We start from the raw sequence: 16,524 nt of genomic DNA, 5'->3' as shown, positions 1-16,524 counted from the left end.
GGTTACTTTTATTGGATCAACATTTGCCATTAATCCTACATCCTTCCCTGTAAAGTCCCATACTTCTGGTTTTACCGTCTGTTGCAGTTCTTCTGGTAAGTCTTTTATTGTCATCCTGGCAATGTCAGTCTCTGGTTTTGCTAACATTAGTTTGTAAATTTCATCTTCGTCTGGGGTCTGAATTTCAACACCATTTGGGTGCAATTCATTTTGCATAACAAATCTCGTCCTAGCAAATTTACAGGACTTGAGTCACAGACTACGAATCTATGCATTTCTTTAAAATTCCCTATTTTTACTTCCATTGGTTCTGTGACTGGGGTACTAATCTGTTTATTAGAAACGCCCACTACTTGGATCGCTTCTCCCGAGAGGGGTAGGTTTGGAAAGTCTGCTGTTCTCACAGTAGAACGGGTAGCACCAGTGTCCAACAGAAAGGGGACATCATTTTCTTCAACCTTTCCTTCAATATATGTTCTTGACTGGTCTACGGGCAAGGAGGCACCAAGCACGCACTCTTCGTCCTCCCCCCTCAGTCACCGTCAGTAAGGTTCTTCACAAAAGAATGTGTCATTCAAAAGAAATTGTGAGGTTGATGCATCTCTTTTTTCCCTTCCTCCCCAATTCTGAGTCTCTACATTCTGTGTGCTTTGCTCCTGTAATTTGGCATAGGCGCCGGGGGTATCTGGTTCTGTGTTACCTGTTGCTGGGTCTTCTGCGGCACCTCAGGCTGCGTCTGTGGATTTTAATCACTATTTTGCATATTACCATTCTGCACAGCCTTACACTCGTCCTTCCTCTCCCAACATGCCACATCCGTGACAGGGGAACTTCTTTTTCACATCTTCTCTATTGAATTTTCCCCTGGGCCTTCCCCCACTTCCATCGCCCTTATTCTGATTAGTAGTCATCTGATTTAACTGTTGTTCTTGGTGTTCTGCTAATTTTACTGGTGCCCACATGACCTTTTCTTTCAATTCTTTCCGTTAGTTTTCTAGCTCATCTTCCCAATATTTTGCATATTTCAAGACCTATTCTATGGGTTTAGCTTGCCAACAAATTTTATTGTCTTTAATCCATGGGAAAATTTCTGATCTTAATCCTAGCACAAATCGATAGATAAAATGTGTCATGTCCTTCATGTCAATGTTGTCTAATCCACTGTATTGTTTAAAGGTCTGTAGTTGACGTTCATAATATGAATGCACTGATTCGTCTTTATTCTGAGTGGTTCTATCTATTTTCATCCAATATGTCTCTTTTGCAGGCACCTTTCCTTTCAGGTAAAGTATTACCTGATTATATTTCTTCATTACATCCTCAGAAGGTGCTCCTGTCTTCGGATCTCTTGGGTACTCATCACTAGGCCAATCAACAGCTACTTTGCATTCTGTCCACAAATCTACGGGGTCTACAATGTCAAATAAGCCATCTAAGTCTTTCAAAAGACACTTTGACACTTTTACAAATCTCTCGACCTGTCTGTACCATTCGACAGGCTTTTCTCGATGTTTTGGGAAATCATTTGTAAATGGCAAAATATCCTGCCGGGACCATGGAACATGTACATAGCCTCCACCTGGTACCTCTCGCATGGGACATAATTTTTCTACCTTTTCTGCTTCTTTTAAGACATATTCTGAAGTAATTTGTCTTGATCGCATTTCTTCCTTTTTCTTTGCCCATCTTGCTTTCCACTTCTCTAATTCTCCCCATTTTTGCATTAAATTCATCAGTTCTCTTATCTGCACCTTTTTTCCTGACACATTCATGTTTTCCAAATCTTTGTCAGAGAATTTTACTCGGTAGGGTTTCTGTAATACTTTAAATTTACCAATGTCGAATCCCATGCTAGCTGGTGTGTCCATTAATTTTTCGTGAAACATCTTTGTATTTCTAGTGATGCTTTTACAGACAAACAGTAATTCATCCTCACTAAGGGTATTTAATCTTTCCAATCCCACATTCCCAGCCATCATTTCTTCTATTTCAATCCTTAATTTATATATGTCTAATGGTTTAGGCTGGGTCTTTGGTCTCGCTATTTCTCGTGTCCATCTGTCTATCTCTTCAGGAGGTACTACAGTGGCAGTTCCCGTACCTGAGGAAGTCTCCATCTGTACTTCTCTTGAAGATAAAGGAGTGGTTTTCCTCATTGAACCACCTTCAGGTTCCCTTATCGGTAAATCCATTAAGGATATTATTGATTCACATTCACTTGCCTGATCATCCACTATCAGTGGCTCTTTTCTTGGCTGTATTACTGATGCAGTTATAACTGGAGCTTTTGGACTAGCTTGCTTATCTCCGTACAAGGGAACAATTGGGCCAATAGTTACGGGAATTGTCAAAGCCTCAGGGCTTGTATTTAATTGGGAAATTTTCTGAATTAACTCACTTCTCTTTTTATTTAAAGCTTCTCTTTCTCTTTCTTGTAATACCCTTTCGATAGAGGTCTCATGTATCACGTGCGGAATTAAAGGCGGCTTTAAGAACGGGGCAGTTGGGTTCGATGTGCTTGACTCCTCACAATAAGGTGGCTTGAAAAACGGGTTATTCGGATTTACTATTCTCTTCTCTTCGTAATAGGGTGGCGGATTTTTCATTAATAAATCCTCCATTTAATCATCATCTGAATCACCACTAGTCATCAAATGTTTAGTTTTCTCAGTCCTTTTCCCTCCCACAGGCTCCTCTACAGTTAGTACTGGGTAAAGCCCTTCCACTAACATATTCTGTATCGATTGTTTCATTTGTTTTTCTTTAGAATCTCGTGGAACTTTTGGGTAAAATTTACTTAGTCCTTTGTGAATCCTAGGTCTGTCTCGCTCAAAGCCTCAATCTCCCATTCTTCTAATGCCTCATATTGCGTTAATCTAAGTCTGGGATGTAAGTCGTTCATTCGGGTCCTTAAATTAAGCAAACATCTTCCATTAAAGGTGCCTTCTAAGGGAAATGCCAGAAGCCCATCATCTTTTGTGTATTCCACCCAGTTTTCTAACCATACACACAAATGGTATCCCCTGTCAAACATCATGAATGATGCAGGAGTATTTGGAGGTGGGATAATGACTCCTTCTCTGCCTCTTAACATCTGATCCCTAGCAAACCCTAAGTATCTCGGATCAGGTTGATTTTCTGGATGACTTGGATACCACATATATCTTGTAAATTCAATATGCACAAAAAAATGCTTATTTTCTGTTTACTAAATCCTTCCAATGCTAGCACGTCTTTTATTTCTCGACAACCAATCAACACGGTGATTGCAATAATTTCAACCAATGGGTGCGCAGCTTTTCCGTGAGGTGAGTTCAAACACTCCTGCGCTCACCCCTCCTTTACGAAGCTATCTCAGCTACACGCCCGCTATCTTGACCAGTACCAGCACGGCACTGAGTGACGTCAGCGCGGCTCCGCAACTGACTCCCTCCTTCACAAGGTATTTCGAAAACTAAATTCTTTTGAACCTTTAAAGTGCAAATTTTATTATTTAACAACGGAAACACATTCGCCACTGTACCCGAGTGACTAGATTGGAAAGAAATGTTTCACTGCAAGTCAATCCCTTCCATTTACTTTTCACACACTACGAGTAGAACCCTTCCACCTACCCTTCACATAAGCATTAGAGCACCTGCTACCCCTTTAGACTCATCCACTCCGGGATATATACTGAGGCCAAAGTTTCACCAGCGAACCCCTTTGCTATCAAACAAGCTTCGACGAACCTGCTACTCTTTCCGTGTGACCCTTACTAGGTTATATCACAATAGAAGTTTTGCCAACAAACACTTTGCTATCACTTATTCATACATTCATACAGAAAACCCTAAATAGTGCTTCCGGTTCTGCCCAAGCATGCAGTAACTTCCTACAGGTAAGTGACCTCTGCGCTATGTGGCTTCTATCTACCACCCGATATTCTGCCCCCAGGGATTCCAGACAAAACATATAACAGGTACAAACGATTCTGGTTAATACATAAAATTCAATATAGCAGCATCAAATGAACATTTCAATAATACCACATTTGATCAAACAATGAAATATGAACTTTAACCTATTAACTAATTGACTACCTAACTTTAACTAATCCCTAACCATACTTCTGCTACCAATAAATTAACTGATAGAGCGTGCAGGTCACCCGACTAGGGTCTTACCAATACTCGCCTGGGCCCATAATTCCAAAAGAAAGATATCAATGTTGTTACCTCAGACAGGTGACATACGCTCTACGATCAGTTTGTGTTTATACTACTTCCTATACCAGTAACTTACCAATCCTTGTCACTAGATACCTAAACACGATGAATCAGGAGTTAAAAAGAAGAAAAAGCATTTAAATATTGTAACATTTGCATTTATATAATAACCACAGACTCATGGTAGGTTCAAACTCTTTATCTAATCATCATCATCAAAAGTCATAAGCCACAGGTTAAATGCAATCAAACTATCAATAGCCAAGATCAGAAACAGCGTATAGCTATGTATAAGATAGATTATGCCAACCATTTAGCAAACTTGAAATAAAGGGAAGATAAAACAAGGAGCATGCTAATTTTAGAAAACAGACTTTCACAACTTGATTAAAGGAGGGTAAAGAAAGGGAACATACTAAACCCAAGAACTTTTGTAATTCATTGGCAGTTTGAAAAAGAGAACACAATTATGCAATTCGAGAATCAGATTTAGCACATTAACTATAGGGAAGGTAAAAATTGGAACACACTATAGATTCAGCTTATCTCCTTAAAGGGAGGGTGAGAAAAGGAACATATGCTATTATAGAAACGATTTAGCATTTACTAAAGGTGGGTTACAATTGGAACACGCTAATAGTCAGTAATACATGAAAATCTCATTTACCAAGGGACGGGAAAGAAATGGAACATTATGTAATCAAAGCTTTGCAAATTTCAGGGAGGGTAAGGAAAAGGACGCATTTTAGAAAGACAATTACCCACACAGATTTATATGTACCTAGAATAGTGTGAAGACCAACCCTGGCCATGGGTCAGTTGGAAATGACAGGAGAAACCCCAATGACTTCAGTGCCAGTTGGCAAGCAGGTGCAGCTCATGGACAATCAGTATTTGGATCAGGACCGGATCACCATAGGTTAAGACCAGCACCCGCAGTTTCGGTTGCAACGCCTGCGCTACTCCCTCTCTGCAAGGAATCTGCCAAAACCCCGATTGGGTTACAACTTTCACCAACAAAGTGCTTTGCCAGCACTTTCACTTCCCAAAACTCTGATTGTGTTCTCGAACTTCCCGTCAGAGTGCTCCGCAGCTCTCTGCTCTTAGTCACCTATTGAGTGCGTTGGGTCAGTGACAGGTTAGCTAATCAGACAATTTTTCTAGCTAAACCCTCACTAATTATACTGTTTTTCAGGTCAGTGTACCACCCCCCAATGTTGCAAGTGTAAGGATCCCCAATTTTGATTGGACGAAGGAGGAGGACAGGTCATCACACCACCTAAATTTTAGACTTTCTCCATCTCTTTATTCAAATTCCGTCTATGCCCCTTAAATTTCAGGTTCTCATGGCATCTTCATTCCTCCAAACAATGGATGTTCTATTTACGAATACAATGTATTTGTCTTGAGTTCATTAGGGCAGCTTCCCAGGAGCACCTTCTAGTCAGTCAGCTCCTTGGCAATAGTCCTAAGGTCACAGCTCCGGGGACTGGTGATTCTCGCGCAGCCTCAGTTTAAACCAAGAAAGAGTTCAGCATTACACAACAGGCCAAGTTTCAGAGTGTAACATGAAATAAAAAGAGAAACCGTTTTAAAGTACAGAATAAATGATTATACTGTATACCATGAATTTCTACACTCTACCCATTACTTTATAATAAACTATAGCATTAGGATTAAGCAGAACGAACAGCTTAGCAAAAGCAGCAATGCAAGTCTCTCGCATGTCAGAACACAGTACAGCCATTTTAGCACTAGTGCGCAGAAGCGACAAGGTTCCCTCCAAAACTGCGAGTACATCATGTCACTTGGGTATGACAGACGCATGGGCAGTAGAAATTCTCACATAGCAGCAGCCATATTAGATGCAAGCATATTAGGATTAGAAAACACATAAGCAAGCTTCTCTCGGATACCATGTGTAAGTGTAAAAGTGCACAAATTAGTAAACAAACAGGTTGGTTACTTCGTTATATGTTATTCAAGGTTCATGAATACGAGCAAGTCGCTTCATATGCGAATCCTTGCTCCATCAGGCACCATAATGCTTTACACCGCAGTCCATCACAGTGCCCACTAGAGGGAAAAATCATTGGATATAAAAGAGAAGCAATCACCTGGTTCCTGTAGACACAGCCCCTAAGATGTCTGGAAGCTCCTCCTTTGAAGAAGGACAAAGGTTGGCCGAAATGCATCAGGACTATTGGAGTTTACGCAAGTAAAATCTGACACTGCGATGTGTGCGGCTCTTTCTTTCCGGTTTGGGGAGGTTTGAGAAATATATATATATATATATATATATATATATATATATATATATATATATATATATATATATATATATATATATATATATATATATATATATATATATATATATATATATATATACATATATATATACATATATATATATATATATATTACAGCTCCGTTGCACCAGTATCCGGGTCACTCGCAGACGGGTGCCTCTCGTGGTGGCGCTCCACGTTAACAATTGCAGCTCCGAGTTTCTCTCGTAATTGGCAGAAAGAAAATCCGCCACTCGCGGGGGAAGTGTTCAATTTGATTTTAATCAAAACCACTCAGCAGACAAATGCGTTTCGGTTTTCCTTCGTCAGTGTCTACCATTGACAAGGAAGGAAGCAAGTTTAAAAGCTCTTCGTCACATTTTTGCATGTACATAGAAAGAGGACTGACGTTCAGCCCCGTGAGAAACAGTATTACATAGTATATTACTTTTTACTTAACATTCAAGAGTCACATTCAAAGGCACTATGAATGAAATACAGTTTTGTTTTCAAACATTAATTTCGGGCGCTTTAAATTCCCCATTTCCGAAATTGTTTACATTATGCATCGTTTTGATTGCCTTTTGCTGTGTTATAGGTGTTATTAAGCCGTGGATCGGCATTGCTCACGGGGTATAGTAAATCACATTAGACGTTATTCACAGAGTCTATGCTTTTCCCAAATGAGAAGCTAATTCCTCATTCCTGTTTAATCCCAAAGGGGCCTTTGTCTGGAGGTCTATTATGTAGCGGGATTCAAGCCTTCTTAATTTCCGCAACCTGTCTCCACCCCTTGGGTCCACTGTCAGTGTGTCTTTGCCATTATGGCTTTTCTTCCCATTTGGTTTTGCACCCTCTGTCTCTTTCTGGCGTTTTTGAAACATGCCCATTGCTGCTTCCTGCCGAGCCTTGTCACCAAACATTTCATCCTCCATAGTTTGGTCTTTATATCAACGTTTCCCCCTCGTCTTGCTTCTCACATTCACATCCAGCACACCTACACGCACTCGAGCTTACCCGGTCGCGAAGCCTCACTGTTTCGGGTTTCTCTTCTTGGCGTGGTCTTCGGTATTGCTCCGTTCTGTGAGCGCGGTGCCCCGTTTAGTATTACAGCTCCGTTGCACCAGTATCCGGGTCACTCGCAGACGGGTGCCTCTCGTGGTGGCGCTCCACGTTAACAATTGCAGCTCCGAGTTTCTCTCGTAATTGGCAGAAAGAAAATCCGGCACTCACGGGGGAAGTGTTCAATTTGATTTTAATCAAAACCACTCAGCAGACAAACGCGTTTCGGTTTTCCTTCGTCAGTGTCTACCATTGACACGGAAGGAAGCAAGTTTAAAAGCTCTTCGTCACATTTTTGCATGTACATAGAAAGAGGACTGACGTTCAGCCCCGTGAGAAACAGTATTACATAGTATATTACTTTTTACTTAACATTCAAGAGTCACATTCAAAGGCACTATGAATGAAATACAGTTTTGTTTTCAAACATTAATTTCGGCCGCTTTAAATTCCCCATTTCCGAAATTGTTTACATTATGCATCGTTTTGATTGCCTTTTGCTGTGTTATAGGTGTTATTAAGCCGTGGATCGGCATTGCTCACGGGGTATAGTAAATCACATTAGACGTTATTCAACGTCAGTCCTCTTTCTATGTACATGCAAAAATGTGACGAAGAGCTTTTAAACTTGCTTCCTTCCGTGTCAATGGTAGACACTGACGAAGGAAACCGAAACGCGTTTGTCTGCTGAGTGGTTTTGATTAAAATCAAATTGAACACTTCCCCCGCGAGTGCCGGATTTTCTTTCTGCCAATTACGAGAGAAACTCAGAGCTGCAAATATATATATATATATATATATATATATATATATATATATATACATATATATGCGCATCCAGCCCGTCTTCACAAGTGCTTGCCGCACAGAAAGGCACACAGACAGCACAATTAGCACTCCAAGGCGAGGTTTGATATCTAACTGCTAGTATTTATTGTGCAACATGTGGGTAAAAAGCTGCCATCAGACGCGTTTCGGGCATGTCCGTGCCCTTGCTCACTGATAGTTGACAGTTAGCGTGAACACACTTTTAAAATCACATCAATTGTGCGTTTTCGCGCCAAGGAAATCATAGACATGATGGAAGGACTAATAATCTGCATGCACTGTTTTCGGGCTGCAATTGTGGGCGCCATTTTGTAACACACATCTTACATGCAGGAACTCAACGTGAAATATCGGTAATAGACCTCGTATCTGTACATATACTGGTACTATGCATAATTCATGATGTTATGTAGTGACCGTTCAGGCCATACTCTTATCTAGCACAAATGCGAAACTTATGCATGAATTCGATGTTTATGACATAAATATCGAGTTAAACCACAGCAGTGAAGTTGTTAAAATTGCATGCCCACTAATGCCCCCACAACATGCATGTCGGCATGTGAAACCAAGAGGTATTTATATTTAATCATAATTGTGAAAACGGAAACATGATCCCTTATCCCTGTGATGTCAAAAGCAATGCAATTAATCAAGGGAAGAAAAATATTCTTTTTAAAAACCTCAATGCTAGAAGTTATACTTTGTACAAATACTCAAGTGTATAAAATTCACAATGCTATGGTTAGAAAATGAACATCTTGCATAACACATTGTAAACATGCTATTCACAAATGATTATAATAATCATTATATCCCATAGATAATATACAAGCAAAGGCTTTCAAAATAAAATCCCTTAAGATGGCAATGTATAAACCTGCTAGACAACAACATGGTGTCACAACGCTGCCTTCTCATCTTGCCATGTCTATGATCTGGGCTTTGTGTGTGACTTGATAATATCGTGTGTATTACGCAAAGTTGAGTGCTCTAATGGTGAATGGACTACTGTTAAGGAAAATGATAAGAAATAATTAATGTGCAAAAGTGCTTGTGCAATTGATTGTGAAAAATTCACTATCTCAACTGTGGGGGTGTTAGGTTCATCTCATATTTTTAATCGTGTATGCACGGAAGAGCGCTGCTGTGATGGCTCTAAAACTGAATTATATAAAGTTAGTATAATTCACTTACAACAGTGATCGTTATTGGGTTCAGCTCATAAAAAGTTATGCAGGTCTTCCCCCATGTTAAGACCCCCAGGACTCTTGCTGTTGAGAAGAACTATGTAACGTGATTCTAGTTGCCGCAACTGTTTCTCATAGTCCCCGCCTCTTTTGTTAGTGGCTACAGCGTCTATGACGAAATATTTCAAATCCGCCAAATTCTTGTTATGTGCGGATTGAAAATGTCGGGCCACAGGGTAGCTCTGATCCGCATGTAAAATACCACGCAAGTGCTGCAATATGCGTTGATGCACAGGTAGCTTTGTGCTGCCAACATATTGTAAGTTGCAGCTACAGGTGAGGACATAAACTGCTAGTTCAGTGCGGCAAGTGAAATGGTCACGTATGGGTATGGGGTTGACTTCATAAGGAGTCACGTACGTTCTGGTGTTGACTCCAAATTTGCAAGCTCTACACGAGCTGCAGCGGAAGAATCCCTTGCGGGGGGACAGCCAGTTGCTGGCCTTGATGGTCTCAGGACTGTTCTTCACCAAATCATTTCTCATAGCATATGCACGTCTGAATGTGACGGTTGGTGTTGTAGGCAAAATGTCTCTGAGAACTTGGTCTGTCAAAATGATAGGCCATTGTTGTTTAATGATCTTGGTTATCTGTCTAGATTGACGGCTGTAGCCGGTGATGAGTCTGAGGGCATTGTTATCCCCTGGCTGTGTGGCAATAGAGTTTTGCTCCCTATTGGGATTCAATAAATCATTTCTACACAGTTGGTTTGCTTTCCTCATTGCTGAATCCAGCAGAGCCAACTTATAACCACGGCAAATTAGCCTTGCTTTAGCTTCCTGCTGGCATTTATCTCTAAAAATTGGGCAGCTACATGCCCTGTGGATTCGCAGGAACTCCCCATAGGGGATGCTCCTGATGGTGTGCTGCGGGTGAAAACTTGACGCATGAAGAATTGAGTTGCCGGAAGTTTCCTTCCTGAATAGGCTAGTGACAATCTCATTCTCAATAATGTCAATTTTCACATCCAGGAAGCTGGCTGTGGTACTGCTGATATTCGCTGTGAAATGAAGGTTTAGTTGATTCACATTAATTGCCTGCACAAACTGCCTAGCCAATACATCAGACCCTCTCCAAATGATGCATATATCGTCGATATATCGCAAATATTGAATTACATTGTTGGACCACATTTCTTCGTGTTCAACCATGAGGACATGCTCCTCCCACCAGCCTACGTGGAGCCCCGCGTAGCTGGGGGAGAAACATGACCGCATGGCGACACCCCTTGTTTGTTTGGACACCTCATCATTAAACAGGAAAGTATTGTTAGTTAAACATTTCTCAGTCATGTGAAGTAGCATAATGCTGTGATTTAATAGTTCGACAGGGCGTCTGTCCAAATAATGCTTCATTGCACGTAGACTATCCGTGTGGACTATGCTTGTGTATAAAGTCGATATATCCATTGTTATTAACAAAAACTCATCTGACCAAGTACATTGTCCCAATCAGTAGAGAAAATCAGTAGTGTCTTTGATATAGGCAGGAAGGGCGACCACATATTCTTGTAAAAAGAAATCAATGTACTTAGATGTGTTTTCAAACACGCTGTTTATCGCAGATACAATTGGCCTGCCAGGCACTGGTGACTGCTGTTTGTGTACTTTGGGTATAAAGTACATGTGGGGCAAAACAGGAAACTCCTTTTGAAGAAATTTGAACTCATCTTTACTCCAAAGGCCTTCCCGTTTCCTTCTGTGCAGGTCTGTGCGATAAGAGTCATTGATTTTTCTAGCTATTGCCATATCTATTCTGGAGTAACAGGAAGTGTCTCCCAGCTGTCTATTAGCTTCCTCTATGTATTCATTCTTGCCCCACAAGACCACATTGCCCCCTTTATCAGAGTTATTGATTACTATTTTTTTGTCTTCTTTTAGTTTTTTCATGAGGGTAACATATGGTCGTGTTTTGTCATTTGGTTTGTTGCAAGACTTCATAGTCCTATTTTGCAGTTTTTTGATTTCATCTATAACTCGGTCTGCAAAGACATCTATCGAGTCTCGCGGCATGCTGGGGTTAAATGTTGACGATGGCTTGAATGGGCTTTCCGCTGGTTGATTGATGTTATATCCCTCCTCCATGGCCAGTTCTTGGGTACTATTGTCACTGTTTTCATCATTCCTTAGGTCTTGTAGATTTCTCAGTAATCCTAAGTCTCTCGTCTGTACCCCAGTTCTCTCAGTTCCCGGTGCGCTCTCAGACTGCTTCTTTGCTGCCAAGCATGTCTTCACTGCGTAGTACTTTTTTAATTTGATTTTACGGATGAATTTAAAAATGTCTATCCGAATGTTGACATAATTAAAATTACTTTCCGGACAATAGGATAAGCCGAGCGCCAATAGTTGTTTTTCTGCTTTGCTGAGGTCAATATCGGTGAGGTTAACAATAGTGTTTTCCTCTATTGCTTGTTCTTGTTCCTCCAGAATTTTTTCTTCTTCTGTTGCCTTCCTTTTTGCGGCTGTGCATCGCCGTCGCTGTTTCCGGCGTCGGTTGCGCCTTTGCCTTGATTCATGTTTTGATTCTGTGGACGGAGCGACGCCTTGCGTTGCAGTCTCATGTACTCCATTTCTTCTCCTAGCGACATTTGACCCATATCCCCTTGTTTTGCACCTGTATATATATATATAAACACGAAAACTCCTCCGCGCCACTTCCAATCCGCACGGGCCAGCGAGGCGTTCACATAGGAGACGGACCACAGGGTCAGTTACAGGTTTTCTTTATTTTGGCAGATACAGCTGGAAAAAGTGCATTACGCATTTCGGGCTACGCAAGCCCTTGCTCACATGCAACGATTGTTTGTAACTCTTTTGTTTTTATAATGCACGGTGGCTACCCAAACCCAGCCCTCTGATCAAATCATGTGACCATAGACATAAACAACATCTCAAATGTTGTAGTTCTTACTGTGCAAATACGCAAAAAGAAATCAAAATATCAATTTCTAAATAGGATAATACCCTGTCATCTTCACATATTACTGGATAAATCCAAGAAGATAATAGATTAAAAAAACTATATACAAAGAATTCCTATTTGTTCTAAATTGCGAACACCACATATTAATAAGGAGGACTCGCATGGGAAAGTGCATTTCAAAGTGAATTATACAGTGCAAAACAATCCATGTCTAAAGTGCAGAAATAAGTTTACTAACGTGTCAACATTTGAGAATAAAGTGCTACAGTCAATGATAAAACCACCTGTATAAATATGTTAACTTCATGCTATTAGAACAATTTAAGATAAAATCACATTTTAACAAATATTAAGGCATGGTTAAAACATTTCATATTAAATACGGAGTTTATCATAAAAAACTGTTTAAAAACACCCTGTGGCTAAAATAAGTGTTAAAAGGGATTTTGTGAAAAAAAGGAAGAACAGGATATTTGATATATTTACACAATTTGAAGGAGTTGAAGAACTGCAGGTACAACACTTCTGGCTAACAGGGAACCTGACTAGCCAGAGGGAGGAGATTAGATGAAATATGTAACCCATAGAAACAGTATATATGTGCATTGTAATTATCTTTTCATATCCCCCTAGGCAACAGGGAACCTGTCTACCTGGGGTCATGAAACACAGTCCAGATAAAGAATCATTAGATCTATTAACACAACGAGTCGTATTATAAGAACGTGTGCAGATCCTCAGTATTGTTAAGCCCATTGGGCCATTTACTGTCGTATTCTAGGATCATACTGGACTCCAATTGTCTTAATTTGAGCTCTCTATGACCACCTCTACGTGATTTCGGAACTGCTCCCACTACATAGTACCTTAAGCAATTGACATCTTTATTATGCTTAAGTTCAAAGTGGCGAGCCACTGGATATGAAGGGTCGCTGTGTAAGATGGCTCTCAAATGTGGTAAGATCCTGACGCGCACCTGTTGTTTAGTGCTCCCAAAATAATTGAGACCACAGGTGCACGTCAAGACATACACAGCGAATTCCGTTTTGCAGGTATGATTGCCTACAATAGGAATTTCTTCCAAACTAAATGGAGTACAGTAGTGGGTTTTATTCACCCGGAACTTACAGGCTTGACAACTGGAGCATTTACGAATTCCGGCTGCCGGTGCCAACCAATTGGATTTCTGTTTTAATTCCGGGCTTGGTTGGTCCAGAATTGCTCCCATGTTGCGTGCTCTGCGGAAAGTTACGGTAGGTTTGGGTGGTAAGATGGCACCTAACACATTGCCTTAAGGACAATTGCCCAATTTCTGTTAATGATCTTTCTGATAGTGTTTTCTTGGTCACTAAAAGCCGTGATGAATCTTGGACATGTATTAGAGTCTGCTGACTGAGTTAGTTTTTCAGTGTTAGTATTTGCCAGTGGGTCTGGGAAGAGACTTGCCCGAGTTCTAGTATTGGCTTTAGCCAAAGCCTGATCGAACATGGTATAAGAATATCCTCGATCTTTCAATCGGTCTCGCAATTCCCTGACACATTTGTCAAACTCGTCAGCAGAACTGCATATTCTTTTCAAACGCAGAATTTCTCCAAAGGGAATACTATTTATGGTGTGCCTGGGGTGGAGACTGGAGGCGTGTAGAGTAGTGTTACCTGCGGTAGGTTTTCTAAAAAGTGTGGTTTGTAATTTACAGGAATCATCAATATAAACTTTGACATCTAGAAACTCAACCTGTGATGCACTGATGTGTGATGTGAACCTTAAATTCAGGGAGTTATTATTGATTTCCTTAATAAAAGAGACTGCTTCTGCTTCGTCCCCCTGCCACACAATAAAAATATCATCAATATACCGCAAGTATTTGATCACTTTCTCATTCATCCAAGTTTTATGTGTGATGTTGAGGACCTGCTCCTCCCACCAGCCTACGTGCAAGCATGCGTAGCTGGGGGAGTAACAGGCCCCCATCGCAACACCCCTCAATTGTCTCCACACATCTTTACCGAATGCAAAATAATTATTATTGAGACACCAGTCCATTAGACTCAATACCACTTTGTTGTGTTCCTAGTATTCTACTGATCTTTGGCCTAAAAAATAGCCAGCAGCATTTAGGCCGTTTATGTGGTCTATACTGCTGTAAAGAGACTCTACATCCAAAGTTATTAAAAGCATGTCCTCCTGCCACTCAATTGCATCTATTTTCTGCAGGAAATCGCTGGTGTCGCGAACAAAGCTGGGCAAATTGTTCACATGATCTTGTAAAAAGAAATCAATGTACTGCCCGACTTTTTCTCCTACACTGCTGATAGCAGAGATTATTGGTCTGCCAGGTATAGGAGATATACCTTTGTGGATTTTTGGTATTAAATAAAATACTGGTAAGGTTGGAAACTCGTTGTGCATAAATTTAAACTCTTCTCTAGAGATAAGGCCCTCCCTGCGCCATTTTGACAGGAGTTTAAATAAAATGTCATTAGCTTTCAGATATTCCTTATTGTTGGATTTTATATAACAATCAGTATCATGGAGTTGTCTATATGCCTCAGTTGTATATTGATATATATATATATATATATATATATATATATATATATATATATATATATATATTCAGGAACACCCCAAAGCCACTTCGAATCCCCAAGGACCAGCGAAGCAGGAGACAGGATCTGTCAAAAACGATTTCTTTATTTAGTGCAGGTAAACAGCAATGGCGTGTTTCAGGCTCACGAGCCCTTGATCATATATATATATATATATATATATATATATATATATATATATATATATATATATATATATATATATATTCATATATATTACCTACTGGCGGTCACCAGTATGTAGTTATAGTTAGGATTATTTCCTGTAGGCAAACCGCAACATTCTATTGGGAATAACTTTGGCGTCCCCCTGACCCTCTAGGTTTGATGTGGGGGCCATAAAAGGGCACCGCGGGGCAAACATTTTTTTTATTTTTTATTTTTATTTGCGCGGGGGGAGCGCCCGGTACGCGCAACGGGGAGCGTACCCGAGAGCGTACCATAAAGAAAAAAGAATGACAGATTTTTTAAAAAATGTAGCATTTTTTTATAAATTGGAGGTAGTTCTAAAAAGAACTTTTTTTTATTCTTTTTGTTGTTTTATATTTTTTTATTGTTTTTTGGAACATTTTGTACTTTTTTTGGCTTTTATGAACAATTTTATATATTTTTGGGAATTTTTATGGGGACAAACAAAAAACAGGGAATTGTAAACGGCTCAACTGGAGCAAAAAAAATCAGGAAAAAATTAAGGTTTCTTTGGGCACTTGTGGGTGTCACCAGCACGGTTGATGAGTTTAACACTTTGCTCACCATAGCAAATTGTACGCCCACAAAATATGCAAACAATTTTAAAATGTCCAAACTGGGTTTGGATATTTGGGACCATCTCCCTTGTCTCTGGTCCCGATGGAGTGGGTTGGGTACTTTGGGAGGTTCTGGGAGAAGATTGGGGAGGGTTTCTGGTCAGTTCTCTGACCTCTGCCACACTATAGTTGTTAGGGTGCCGGCGTTGCATGTGGCGAATCATGGTGTTGTTGCCAAAATAATAGGGCGCAATAACAGGTACTTACAGGATACCGCGAGGCACGTTCTAAGAGAATTAGTTGAATCCGATGTACTCTGATGAAAGAGTCCGTCGGAAAGCCCATCCAGGGCATAATATGCGATGTAGCATTTCATTGCTAAGCAACAGAGTAAAACAAACAGTTATGAAATGAAATTGCGGAAAAATGCCAATGTGAGGTTAAATAATATGTTGAATTTATATGAATTACATATACCGCATACTAAATTGCTTAAAACCTATGCAATGAAGTAAAGCCAAAAGGTAAATAAGAGGGTGTAAATGCTGATTTGAAACACTCTAAGATGGCTGCCAAAAGTGAATGAACTTATGTGCCTCTTTTATGTT

Source organism: Lissotriton vulgaris, chromosome 3_1 (genome assembly GCF_964263255.1).
Source record: "Lissotriton vulgaris chromosome 3_1, aLisVul1.2, whole genome shotgun sequence".
Lineage (NCBI taxonomy): Eukaryota > Metazoa > Chordata > Amphibia > Caudata > Salamandridae > Lissotriton > Lissotriton vulgaris.
This window is presented reverse-complemented; position numbering follows the sequence as displayed.